Source organism: Camelus bactrianus, chromosome 9 (genome assembly GCF_048773025.1).
Source record: "Camelus bactrianus isolate YW-2024 breed Bactrian camel chromosome 9, ASM4877302v1, whole genome shotgun sequence".
NCBI lineage: Eukaryota > Metazoa > Chordata > Mammalia > Artiodactyla > Camelidae > Camelus > Camelus bactrianus.
The window spans coordinates 35,742,275-35,757,288 of record NC_133547.1 but is presented as its reverse complement, the minus strand read 5'-3'; the positions used below and the strand labels follow the sequence as shown (position 1 = coordinate 35,757,288).

Below are 15,014 nucleotides of genomic sequence, written 5' to 3'. Positions count from 1 at the left end.
CATATCCAAACTTAGAGTATGCAGCAAAAGCAGTTCTGAGAGAAAAGTTCATAGTGATAAATGCAGACATTAAGAAGTCAGAAAAATCACAAATAAAAGTATCTAACTTGACATATCAAGAAACTAGACAAAATTACAAATTAAGCACAATGTTAGCAGAAAGAAGGAAATAATAAATATTAGAGAGAAAATAAATGAAATAGAGACCAGAAAAACAATGAAAGTATCACCAAAACTAAGAGCTGGTTCTTCAAAAAGATTTTTTTTAAAAATGGTAAATCTTTGGCTAGATTAACTAAGAAGAGAAGACTCAAATAAAGTTAGAAAGTAAAAAGGAGACATCAAAACTGATACTACAGAAATAAGCTCCTAAGAAACTATTCTAAACAATTAAACACCAACAAATTAGATAACCTAGAGGAAATGGAAATATTTCTAGAAACACACAACCTATCAAGACTGAATCAGGAAGAAACAGAAAATTGAACAGACCAATAACAAGTAAAGGGATTGAATCAGTAATCAAAACCCTCCAAACACAGAAAACACCTAGACCAGACAGTTTCACTGGCAAATTCTACCAAATATTTTCATAAAAATTACCAATCCTTCTTAAACTCTTCCAGGAAACTGAGAAGGGAGTACTTTCAAACTTATTTCATGAGGACAGCACTACCCTGTTACCAAAGCCAGATAAGGACACCACAAGAAAAGAAAATACAGACAAATATTCCTGGTGAATATAGATATAAAAACTCTCAATGAAATACTAGCAAACTGCATTCAAGAACACATTAAAATAATTATACATTGTGATCAAGTGGGATTTACTCCTGGGAAGCAATTATGGTTCAACACACACACATCAATAAATATAATACTTCACATTAATAAAATGAAAGGTCAATATCTCATAATCATCTCAATAGAAGAAAAAAAAGCTTTTGTCAAAATTCAATATCCTTTCATGATAAAAATCCTCCACAGATGGAGCATAGAAGGAAAATATCTCAACATAATAAAGACCATATATAACAAACACACAGCTAACATTATACTCAATGGAGAAAATGGAAAGCTTTTTCTCCAGGATCAGGAACAAGGCAAAGGTGTCTACTCCTATTACTCTTATTCGATATAGAAGACCTAGCTAGGGCAATTAGACAAGACAAAGACATAAAAGGCATTCAAATCCAAGAAGAAGTAAAATTGTAGCTATTTGCAGATAAGAGTTTGTATATTGAAAATCCTAAAGACTCAACCAAAAACACTATTGGAACTAGTCAACAATTTCAGTAAAGTTGCAAGATACAAAATCAACATACAGAAATCAGTTGTACTTCTACACACTAATGGTGAACCAACTCAAAATGTAAGAAAACTACCCCATTCAATATAGCATTGAAAACAACAAAATATTTAGGAATAATTTTTAACCAAGAAAGTGAAAGATTTGTCCAACAAAAACTAGAAGACTTTGCTGAAACAAACTGAAGACACAAACAAATGGAAAAACATCCTGTGTTCATGAGTCAGAAGAATTAATATTGTTAAAATGTCCATACTGCCCAAAGCCATCTACAGATTCAACACATTCCCCATCAAATACCAATGGCATTCTTTACAGAAATAGAAAAAAAAGTCTTAAAATTGGTATGGAACTACAAAATACCCTGAATGGTGAAAGCAATATTGAGGAAAAAGAACAAACCCAGAGATACCACAATTTCTAATTTTAAACTATACCATAAAGCTGTATTAATAGAAACAGTATGGACCCAGCACAAAAATAGACACTTGGAGAAATGGAACAGAACAGAGAGCCCAGAATTAAAGCCCCTGAATATACAGTCATCTAATATTCCATGGGAGAGCAAAGAATACCTAGTGGAGAAAGGACAGTCTCTTCAACAATTGGTGTTGGGATAACTGGGTAAACACATGCAAAACAATAAAATTGTACCCCAGTGTTACACCCTGTAGGAGTTCAATAAAAGACTGCAATATTTCCATCACACCCCAAAATTCCCTTTGCAGTCAATTCATCTACCCAGACTTGGCCCCTTCACAATCACTCATCAGGTAGCTGTGCTATAGTTTTGTATTTATATATTTTTTCAAAAAATGTAATCACATAATATGTGACTTTGAGTCTGGTTTCTTTCACTGAAACATTTAAGATAAATCCATATTGCCCCATGTATCAATCATTAGTATTTTGTGCAGATGTACTACAATATATGAAGAACACGTGGGTTGTTTCCATTTTGGAAGATGATGAATAAAGTCACTATAAATGTTCACATGCAGGATTTTTGTTCAAATTTTTGAATTGTGGCAAACATATATATCAAAATTTACCATCTTAAGTTTTTAAACGTACAGTTCAGTGTTATTAAATATATTCATAGTATTGTACAACCATCACCATGATTGATCTCCATAGCTGTTTTCGTCTTGTAAAACTGAGATTCTGTACCACTTAAACTCCCCATTCCTCCCTCCACTCTGCCCCTGACAACCACTGTTCTTCTTTATTTTATTTATTTATTTATTTTTTTGTTCTTCTTTATGTCTCTATGATTTTGACTACTGCAAGTGCTTCATATAAATCGAATCATATGGTATTTGTCTTTTTGTAACTGGCTTGTTTCATTTAGCATGTTTACCCCACAAGGATTATCTTTGTTGGAGTATTTCCTTCCTTTTTAAGGCTGAATAATATTCTGTTGTTCACATGCACGTGTTGCTTTTCCATTCATCTGACAATGGATACTTGTATGTCTTCCACCTTTTGGCTTTTGGGAATATTGCTGCTATGAACAGGGGTGTACCAATATTGCTTTGAGATCCTGCTTTCAATTCTTTTGGGTATACACCCAGAAGTGGAATTGCTGGATCATATGGTAATTTTATTTAGTTTTTTTTTAAGGAACTATTTTCAATAGCAGCTATACCATTTTAGATTCCTACCAGCAGTGCACAGAGTTCAGTTTCTCCACATCCTTGCCAACACTAATGAGCATGAGGTTGTATCTCATGTAGTTTTGATTTGCATTTACCTTAAAACTAGTGAAATTGAGCATCATTTCATGTGCTTATGGCTATCTGCTTTGGAGAAAATCTGTTTAAATTCTTTGCCCATTTTTTTCAGTTGAGTTGCTGTTTCATTGTTGTTGTTGTTGTTGTTGTTGTTGTTGTTGAGTTTTAGTAGTTCTCCACATACTTTGGCTATTAATCTCTTATCAGATACATGACTTACAAATATTTTCTCCCATTCTGTAGATGAATTTTTCTATTGATAGTATCTCTTGATGTACAAATTTTAAACATTTTCATGAAGTCCTATTTGTCTAATTTTAGTTTTGTTACTGTGCCTTTGGTGTCATATCCAAGAAACCATTGCCAAATAAAATGTAGTGAATTTTTTTTTTATATTTTCTTCTAAGATCTTATTGTTTTAATTCTTAAATTTAGGTCTTTGTCCATTTTGAGGAAAATTTTGTACATAATGTTAGGTAGGTATTCAAATTCATTCTTTTACATGTAGATACCTGGTTTTTCCAGTAACATTTCTTAAAAAGAATCTTTCCTCATTGAATGGTCTTGGTAATCTTGTCAAAAACCATGACCAATATGTAAATGTTCACTTCTGGACTCTATTCTATTTCATTGGTGTATATGTCTGTTTTTATGACATTACCACTGTTTTGATTACTGTAGATTTGTAGTGGGCTTTTAAATCAGGAAGTGTGAGTACTCCAGTTCTGTTCTTCTTTCAGATTCTTTTTGCTATTTGAGGTCCCTTAAGATTCCATATGAATTTTAGAATGAGATTTTTTATTTCTCAGGAAAGTCAATGGGATTTTGATTGGGATTTCATTGAATCTGTAGATCAGTTTCCATAGTACTGACATTTTAGCACCATTAAGTCTTCCAATTTATGAACGTGGGATGTGTTTCATTTGTTTATTTCTTCTTTAATTTCTTTCAGCAATATTTTGTAGTTTTCATTGTACAAGTCTTTCACTTCCTTGGTTGAGTTAATTCCTAAGTATTTTATTATTTTCCATGCTATTCTAAGTGGAATTGTTATCATAATTTCCTTTTCAGGTTGTTCACTATTAGTCTATTGAAATGCAATGCATTTTTGTATATTGATTTTGTATCCTGCTACTTTGCTAAATTTATTAATTATAAAGTTTCCATGTGTGTGTCTGTGGAAAGTCTTTAGAGTTTTCTAAATAAGATCTTATCTACATCTTAATAGAAAAAAACCAAGTAACCTAAATTAAAAATAGGCAAAAGACCTGAAGAGACTTTTTTCCAAAGAAGACATACAAAAGGGCAACAGGTACATGAAGTGCTCAACTTCATTAATCATCCAAAAAATGTAAAGCAAAACTACAATGAGATCACCTCACACCTGTTAGAACTGCTATCACCAAAAACACAAGAGATAAAAAAATGATAGCTAGAATGTGAAGAAAAGAGAATGCTCGAATACCAAATGTGTTTGAAATGTGAACTGGTAGTCACTATGAAGAATAGTATGGAAGTTACTAAAAAAAAAATTTAAATAGATCTACCAGATGGACCACTAATCCCATTTCTGAGTATATATTCAAAGTAAACAAAACCATTATCTAGAAGAGGTTAAAAAAAACCATTATCTAGCAGAGGTGCCTGTACTCCCATGTTCACTGCAGCATTATTCACAATAGCCAAGGTATGAATCTACAGGGTCATCAACAGGTCAGTGGATCAAGAAAACATGATATATGTATATAAGTATATACACACACACACATATATACCCACACTACATATATATTCCATTGTATGTGTATGAACTTGGAGGGCATTAATCAAACAGAAAAAGACCAAATACTGCATGGTATCATTGTATCACTTAAACGTGGAATTAAAAAAAAAAAGTAAATAAGTTGAGCATATATCCAGAGAATAGAACAGTGGTTGCCAGGTGCTGGGTGGTGGGGGAAATAGAGAAATGTTTGTAAAGGGTACAAACTTTCAGTTATAAAATGAATAAGGTCTGAGGATCTAATGTATAACATAGTGACTATAGTTGGTAACAATGTATTGAATAATTGAAATTTTAAGAGTAGTACTTAAATTTTCTCACCAAAAAAAAAAAAGTGGTATGATGGATATGTTAATCAATGGAGAAATTCCTTTAACAGTGAATGCAGATACCAAATGACCATGCTGTACACTTTAAATTATCTTAGAATTTTATTTGTCAATTTTACTTCAATAAAGCTGAAAAAATCGTATCGTTTGTCAACAGAAACAATTTTACTTCTTCCCTTTCAGTTTGAATGATTTTTATATTTTTCTTGCCTGACTGTTCTGGCTAGAACGTCCAGCACTAAGTTGAGCAGAAGTGGTGAAAGTGGGCGTCATTGACTTGTTTCTGATATTAGAGGGGATGCTTTCAGTCTTTCAGTGTGGAGCATGATGTTCACTGTGGGGTTTTGTATATGAATTTTATTATACTGAGGTAGTTTCCTTCTGTTCCTAGTTTGTTGAATATTTTTCTCCCGAAAGGATGCTGAATTTTGTCAGATGCTTTTCTGTATCCATTCTGGATCCATTAGCAGTTTCTGTTCTTCATTCTGTTAGATTTGATAGATTTTCATGTTAAACCATCCTTGCATTTCAGTAATGGATCACTTGTAGTCATAATGTATAATCCTTTTAATATGTTGCTGAATTTGGTTTGCTGGCATTTTGTTGAGATGTTTTAAATCAGTATTCATAAGGGATATTGGTCTGTAGTTTTCTTTTCTTGTAATGTCTTTGGTTTTGATAGCAGTGTAATGTTGGCCTCATAGAATCAGCCCTGAAGTTTTCCTTCCTCTTCAAATTTGTGAAAGTTTAATAAGAATTGGTGTTAAGTCTTCCTTAAGTGTTTTCTAGAAATTAATAGTGAAGCCATCGGGTTCAGGGCTTATCTGTGTTGGGAGATTTCTGATCACTGATTCAGTCTCCCTACTAGTTATAGGTCTATTCAAATTTCTATTCTTTGTAATTTAGTCTTAGTACATTTGTTTCTAGAAATTTGTCCATTTCATCTAGTATTCTAATTTGTTGTAGAGTACTCTCTTATAATTCTTTTTATTTCCATAAAATCTGTAAAGTCCTCGCATCCATTTCTGATCTTTTCAGAAGTCTTTTCTTCTTCATTCATGTAGCTATAGATTCACCAATTTTGTTGGTTTTTTTTTTTTTTTGAGTAATCAACTTTTGTTTTAATTGAATTTCCTCTACTATGTTTAAATTCTCTGTTTCATTTATATCTACTCTAAGCTTTATTATGTCCTTCCTCTGCTAGTTTGGGTTTAGTTTGCTCTTCTTTTTCTAGTTCTTTAAGTTGTAAAGCTAGCTTGTTGATCTGAAATCTTTGTTTTTTAATGTTAGCGACTGTAACTATAAATTCTTCCCTTAGCACCACTTTGATGGATTCCATAGGTTTCGCATGTTGTTTTTGCTTTTATTTCTAAACATTTTCTAATTTCCCATATGATTTCTTCTCTGACTCAATGGCTGTTCAAGAATATGTTATTTAATTTCAACATTGTTGTTAATTTTCCAGTTTTCCTTCTGTTATTGATTTCTAACTTAATCGCATTATAGCTAGAGAAGATGCTTTGTATACCTCTTTTTGAAAAGATCTATTGAAATTTGTGGCCTGACATATGGCATACTCCAGAAAATATTTCACATACACTTGAGATAAATATGTATGTTGTTATTGGTTAGAGTGTTCTACATGTCTGTTAGATCCAGTTGGTTACTGTGTTAAAGTCCTCTATTTCCTTACTTCTGTTTGATTGTACTATCTATTATCATGATTACAGCCCTGGAGTTTCCAAATATTACTGTAGAATTGTCCACGTCTTCCTTCCTTCAACTCTGTCAGTTTTTGCTTCATATATTTTGATGGTCTGTCAGTAGGTGTGCAAATGTTTATAATTGTTACATGATTTTGCTCTATTGAAACTTTTATTAATATACGTCTTTGTCTCTTATAACCTTTTTTGACTTAAAGTCTATTTTGTTTGATATTAGTATAGCCACCCCTGCTCTCTTTTGGTTACTATTTGCATTGACTACCTTTTTCAATACTTTCACTTTCCATCTATTTTGTCTTTGATCAAATGTCTTTTGTAGACAGTAGATGGTTAGATGAAGTATTATAATCCATTCTCCCTATCTTAGTGTTTAGATTGGAGAGCTTAATTCATTTATACTTAATTACTGAAAAGGAGACTGATTTCTGTCATTTTGCTTGTTTTCTATATGCCTTAAAGCTTTTTGTTGTTGTTTTGTTTTTCTTTTATGTTTGGTTCATTTTTTGTAATAAAATATTTAAGTTACTTTCTCATTTCCGTTTGTGTATATTATGTAGCTCTTTTCCTTGTGGTTACCATAGAGTTTACATTTAACATCCTTAATTATAACGTTCTTACTTAAGTTTATATTAATTTCAGTAACATACAAAAACTGCCTTTACAGTTATGTCTCCAGTCCTTTTGGTTTTTAAAGTCCTCAAAATTACATTTTTTTGTGTCCCTAAACATAATTCTAAATGCATTACTCCCTTCAATTATGTAGAAAACACGTGGAGTTACAGACCAGTTAAAATACTACTAGCTTATAGACTAACAGTCGTCTGTTGTTAAATCATGTAGATAACAAGTATAGTAACATACCACTGTTACAATACTAGCTTTTAAAATTGTTCATGTATTTCCCTTTATTGAAATCTGTATTTCTCCATATGGCTTTGAATTATTGTCTAGTTTCCTCTCATTTGACCCTGGAACAGTCCCTTGAGCATTTCTTGTAGGGCAGGTCTAGCGGTGACAAACTGAGCTTTGTTTATTTGGGAATGTCAATTTCTCCTTCACTTTTGAAAAAATGGTTTTCCCAGATACAGGATTCCGGGTTGAATTTGTATATATTAGTCTACTCCCTCTGGCCTTCCAAGTTTCTGATGAGAAATTTACTGATACTCTTATTGAGAAGCCCTTGTATGTGATAGTTCACTCCTGCCTTTTGTAAGTTTTGTATCTTGATGTGGCTCTTTGAGTCTATCTGCTTGGAATTCATTGAACTTCTTGGCTATTAATATTCACAACTTTCATCAGATTCAGGAAGTTTTCAGCCATTATTTCTTCAAATATTCACTTTCTTTCCCTCTCCTCAGTATCCCATGGTGTGTAGGTTGGTTTGCTTGATGGTTTTCCGTAAGATTCTTAGGCTACGTTCACTTTTCTTTAATCTTTTTGTCAGTTCCTCAGACTTGATCATTTCCATTGTCCTATTTTCTTTGTCTTAAGTTCACTGATTCTTTATTCCATATACTCAAATCTTCCTTGGAATCCCTCTAGTGAATTTTTCATTTCAATTACTGTACTTTTCAGCTCCAGAAATTTTTGGTTTCTTTTCAGATTTGCTACCAATCAATATTTACATTTTATCCATACAGTTTTTCTTTCACTTCCTCCACATTTCTCCACATTTTCTGTTAGTTCCTTGAGCATATTTAGAACAGTTATTTTAAAGTTTTTGTGTAGTATGTCTGCCATTAGGTCTTCTTCAAGGATAAATTTGTTTGTTTTTCTGAATTAGTCATATACTTTCCTGTCCCTTTGTATGCTTTGTAATTTTTGTTGTCGTTGAAAAGTGAACATTTGAATTTAACAATATGGTAACTCTGAAATTCAGATTCTCCCCCTTCCACGGAGTTTACCGGTTTTTTTTTTTTTTTTTAATTGTTGTTGGTTTTTTTTTTTTTTTGATTGCTATATGTCATTTCTGTGCCAAGGATCAGCCTCAGTGTGAAATCTAAGGTCTTCTCAGATTTTTGCACCTTTCCCTGGGATTAGCGGTCAATTTCTAATTTTCCCCATATGTGCAGTTGTTTTTCAATGTCCTAGTTTTTAAGCATGTCTAGCTCCCAAAGGGGAAAAAGAAAAATAAAGAGGGAGGGAAAAATGGAGCTACTGCCCTATTATTCCCCTAGAAGTCACTTAATCAGTGGTTTGGAGGGATGGCTTACAAAAATGAGAGGTACAACACCCTTGGCTGCCAACCTCTTTGCACTTCTGTGATAAAAAGCAGCAATTAATGATTAGAGCATAGATCTAGAGCTTATGGTCCTTTTGCCTGTCTCCCCCCCAGCTATGTGTAAGCTGCTCTAGGATACATACATGGCTGCCTGCCACATGGTTGGGGTTGGGTAGCTGCTACTACACTGAGATGAAACAGCCCTAAATCAACTACAATTTACTGTCCAAGACTTCCCCTGGAAGTTGCAAGCCTTTTAGACACCAGAGTTCCAAAACAGTGGTATCAGACAGAATCTGCCAGTGCAACTGTCTACTGGTAGGGAGATGGATTCCTGGTACTTCCTACTCCATCATCTTGCCAGAATTCTCTTATGTATAGATTTTCATGTGGACATAGTTTTTTTGTTGTTGTTGGTCTTGGATAAATACTTATGTGTCATGGGTAGGTCACACATAAGTGTACGTTTTTAACAAAGTTCTCAAAACTGTTTTGCAAAGCAGGTGTACCATTTTGTACTTTCCCTATCGATGAGAGCTGTACTTGCTCCACATTCTTGACAATTTTTGTTATTAGGATTTATCTTAAGCCATTCCAATAGATGTGTGGTGCCATCTTATTGCGGCTGTATTTAGCATTTGTCTAATGGCTGGTGATGTTGAGCAACATTTCATGAGTTTGCCATCTGTAAATCTTTGGTGAAGTGTCTTCAGATTTATTGTTCATTTCTGGGTTTTCTGATTTGTTTTCTCAAGGTTTTAAGTTTTTTATGTATTCTGGATATACTTTTTCAAATATATGCTTTCCAAAAGCTTTTCCCAGTCTGGCTTGCCTTTTCATTTTTATTCGTGTCTTTTGAATGCAGGATTTTTATTTGGTGAAGTCCAATTTATTTTTTTTAATGGATCAAACTTTTGGTTTTGTATATGAGAACTTGTGTAAGTAAGGTAATACATATTTTCCTATAATTTTTATAGTTTTACATTTTACATTTGGATCTATAATTTATTCTGATTAAGTTTTTGTGTGAGAGAAATATTTTGAGGTTCTTTTTTAGGGGAGTAGGGGTATACAGGTGTCCAATTATCCTAGCCTCTTATATTAAATGACTATCCTTTTTCTACTGAATTGCCTTATTTTTGTCCAAAGTTAATTTACCATACATGTGTGGGTCTATTTCTGGATTTTTCTCTTCCAGTGATCTACATATCTATTCTTCTACCAAATACCAAGATATGTTATTCATTCTAGCTTTATAATGTCATAGAATTATGTAATCAAAGTCATATAATTTTGTTTCGTTTTGATTTTCAAAGTTGTGCTGGCTTCACTAGTTCTGTTCCTTTTTCCGTCAACTTGGCAATATTAACAAAATATCCTGTTAGAATTAATTTGAAATAAATCTATTTAGAAAGAGGTGACATAAAAATCATCTTCTGAAACATGCACACAGCATTTCTCTAATTAGGACTTCAGTTTTTATTTGGTGGGTCTTCAGCATACAAATCTAGTACATATTTTGGTAAATTTATACCTAATTATTCAGATCTGTTGCTATTGCAAATGGTAACTGTAGAAAAAAAAATTCAATGTCTAGTTGCTCATTACTAGTGTATAGAAGTACAACTGATTTCTACATACTTACTTTTAATCTTACAACCTTGTTTACCTCACTTAGTTGCAGGAGCCTTTTAGTTCTTTAGGATTTTCTACATAATCACATCATCTCTGAATAGGAAGTTTTATTTCTTAATTTCTAATCTGTATAGCTTTTTTTCTTTTTCACTTTATGCACTGGCTGTCAATTAGATGTTGAATAGGAGCAGCAAGTGTGCATTTCCATGCCTTGTTTTCCCTTTTCTTAGGGGAAAAACATTTGGCCTTTAACCATTAAGTATTAGGATAGCTAGAGGTTTTGCACTCACTTTTAGCTTAAGGAAGCTCTTTTCTATTCCCAGCTTACTGAGTATTAAGAATGGATGTTTAATTTTGTCAAATGCTTTTCTTTCATTTATTATGATCATATGCTTTTTCTTATTTAGTCTGTTGATAAGGTGAACTACATTTATTGATTTAAGTTTCAATAAACCAACATTTCCCAAGATAAACTTCACTTGATCATGATTTATAATTCTTTTTACATATTGCTTGATTCAACTTACTAATATTTTATTGAGAATTTCTGTATCTATATGCATGAGAAATAGCGGTATATAGTTTTCTTATACCTTATTTTACTATACGGACAGACGTCTGAAAGGAATTCATCTTCTTATGATGTTGGGGAGGGTCTTTTTTCTTTGGAATTAGGCAAGAACTTTTTCAACTGTATTGATGTTATCAGGAACTAGTTCTGTTTCCAATGATATTTTCTACTGTTTTCTGTTTACAAGCTCATTGATTTAAGTTTCATTTTATTATTTCCTTGTTCTGCTTGCTCTGTGTTTAATTTATTCTTCTTAGTTTCTAGTTCCTTAAGGTAGAAGGTTAAATCTGTTATTTTTCTTCTTTTCTAGTGTATGCAAATTCTCTTTAAAAACTTCAGCTGGTTGTATACTCCAAATGTTGATTCTGTATTTTCATTCAAGTATTTTCTAATTCCTCTTAAAATTTTGTTTTGATCTATATATAATTTAGAAGTGTGTTCTAGGAACTCAGATATTTTTCAGATTTTTCTCTTACCATTATCTGGTTTAATCCAGCTAAGATCAGAGAATATACACTGCATGATTTGTGAAAGTTTTGAACTTGTAAATGTTTCATGATACAATCACGTGTCTTCCAAATGATTCAGTTATTTAGTTCTTGGGATGGGGTAGGAAGAAAAATCTTCTTTTTATACATAAGGACAGATACACCGTTCAAAAAAATACATAACAGCATATTGTGGTATTAAAATTTCATGAGGAATGATTAGGAAAATAAGTGTCTAAAAATTCTCCTGGTAGGGAAGAAGGCAAATAATGGCTAAGAAACACTGGACTAGAGATGTTTCATTATTTTATTTTTCATTTAAGATGTGGTATATTAGTCATATTATACAGAAAAAAGGGTAGAAAAAAAAAATAACAGACCCAATATCCCAAGACCCAGATTTAACAGACGTCAAGATTTAGCCAAAATAGGGGGGAGGGTATAGCTCAGTGATTCAAGAGTCTTAATCTCTTAACATTGATTTTGAAGGAATCTCATTTGCACAGCAAATACTTTCCAAATCATCTAAAACAGTAACTTGAATGCTACTGCTTTTTGTTTGGTGGTTTACCTAATCTGGATCATGCTGATTCTGTTCATGTTACTAATACAGCAGGAGGCAGTGCCATGACTAGGGTAGGTTGTAGGGTGAGGTGTACACTCTGAAAGTGTACGCCTCCTTAAATTCTACACCCTAGGAGCCTCCTTCGCTTTATAGTTAGTAGTCACAGACTCTGTAAAAGGCATATATGGAAAACCACCACATGGCAATATGAATTTTATATACTGTATACTGCAGTAAAACATTTGCTTTTGGCTACCTAACTTTGTCTTTGATTTCACAATGTTATGCTTTTCCTTTACAGTACAAGCCCATTCTGAACTCTCATTTCATGTGGTTCACGTGAAACTTTACTTCTTGCCTCAGAGGTGACATATTTGACCCACACTTGGCCAGAGCAAGCAGAATCCCTCCAGCAAAAGGAAAAAGGTACCTATTGTTTAAAGTAACTGAAAAATTCAATGACTAGCTATTAGGGCTTTTGCTATGGGATCAAATTACAAGTATTTACTTCTCCATCTCCACAATTATTTTCCTTTTAAACTCATGGATAATGGCAAAAAGCTATCACCAGGATAACTGTCAGGATAATGGTTAATGGCTCCAGGCAGAGCTCTATGGGGGCAGGTGGGGGCATTTCTGTACAAGCCCTAGAAATCCTTCTAACTGTACTTGTCTGGGTCACATGCTCAGTTTATGAAGTAGTCATGGGGTTTGAATGTGCCTTATCCATAAAGAGGTTAATTACTTGACACCAAAGAAACAACTAAACTTGTTAAATAGTCTCATGTTCCCTATGTGTGGCAAGGAAGCATCTGGGTATCTCAGTGATAATCAAGGTGGAAAGATGACTGAAGTTTTACCTAACCTCAGAACTTTTACATCACCTTTGGAATTCGGGTGAGTTGAGAAGCACCACAACCACTACCATGAGAGCTAAAGTTTACTGAAAACTTGACACACTCTCTCTCTCCCTCTATACACACACACACATATACGTATATATATATACATATACGTATATGTGTGTGTGTGTGTGTGTGTGTGTGTATATATACACCAGACTTGTGTTAAGTATTTTATATTTATCTAATTACCTTTATAACTTTCCAGGGAAACTAATAAAAAGGTAGAGAACTTGCCCAAAGTCATAAAGCAATTAAGCTATAGACATAAGATTTTAATTTAGAACCTATACCTACAAAACCACTGTAACACATTATTTCTCAGTAAACTAGCTGAATTTGTCACTGTGGCAGGATGAGGACTGCAGAGCTTTTTTTTTTTTTTTTTTTTTTTTAATTCTTCTTTTGCATACCTGACAGATTTACACACTCTGGGGAATAATTTTATTTAGCTTTTGGCTCACTACTTCTGCCATAATTCTCGACAGTTTCAAAATCCACTTAGATGATCCTTTCAATATCTGAGTTTCCCTATTTCTTGAATTCATCTCTTTCTATGACTTTGCTTTCACTCAATTACCGTGTTCACAATTTAGTCCACTAATTACTCTAATATTATCAATTTCAGTCCCTTACTCTTATTTTAACCTTCCAAATTTCTAGTTTCTACATCTAGTAAACAACTACAACACACATTCAACCATACTGCAATCTCAATGGATCATACCATTTCCTCACTGTGCCTCAACTCCTTCATCTTCCCACTTTGCTCTTTACCAGATTACTTTCCATGTCCCTCCTTTATAATCATGTCCTTGATTATATCACCTTTTTCGTTCTCTTTGTTGTATCTGCCTGGGAAAATTTCAACTTTGGTTAAATTTGACTCTGTGCCTATAAAATGACAGCACCAAGGCTAAATATAACTTGAGAAAAAAACATAAAACCATGTTGACTGGTCTCTCTTAAATTAACAACTGTGGACTTCAAGTAGGCACTTTAAGTACTATCAAACAATTTCTAAGAGTCTATTCATTCTCTCACTTTCCTAAGTATTTATTTTACATCTTTTCTTTCCTCAATCCAATACATTTTTCCCCAACACTTCTTCCCTCTTCAAGTCCTTGTTTCCTACTTCACTGAGAAAATATAAAGCTTTTATATGCTCCTTTTATATAAACCAAATTACAAATATCTAGACCTATATAATCTGTCCTTCTTTTCATTGCTATTAATGAGTTGTTTACACATCTATCTTAAAAACCAACCCTTCTACTTGTACATCACATCTATGGCTCCAGCAATATTCCCCTCTTGCATTGTTTTATTTTGTTTTGTTTTGTTCTCTACTATATTAGTCCAATTAACATATAAACCTGCTATATCTTCAATCTTTATAAAACAAAATAAAAACAAAAACCTTCTTGATATTATATCCCCTTATTTTAATAGCCCATTTCGCTATTCCCTGAGAGACCTCGACTCCTTAACAGTGTTGTCTTCAGAACTCATCTTTCTTGCATCATCAACAGATCTGACATATTTAATCACCCCTTCCAGAGTCTTTCTCCATTTGGTTCTACCTATTCCTAATCATTCTTCTTTAATGTTTTCTTACCACTTGATAGCTAAACATTAGCATGTTTCAGGGTTTATTTCTCGATTCTTCTAATGCCTATCTTTAAAATTTTAATTTACCTTATTTTCACAAAGCTATGAGTAATGGGGAAGAAGCTGTGATTCACAACATCATT

At 33.0% G+C, this 15,014-nt stretch overlaps 1 protein-coding gene across 1 annotated transcript in view; it reads right to left on the bottom strand.

The window, feature by feature from the left end:
- LOC105065368 (pancreatic alpha-amylase) overlaps window positions 1–15,014 on the bottom strand; it is a 37,228-nt gene that overhangs the window by 20,564 nt on the left and 1,650 nt on the right. The gene's annotated exons all lie outside the window — the stretch shown is intronic.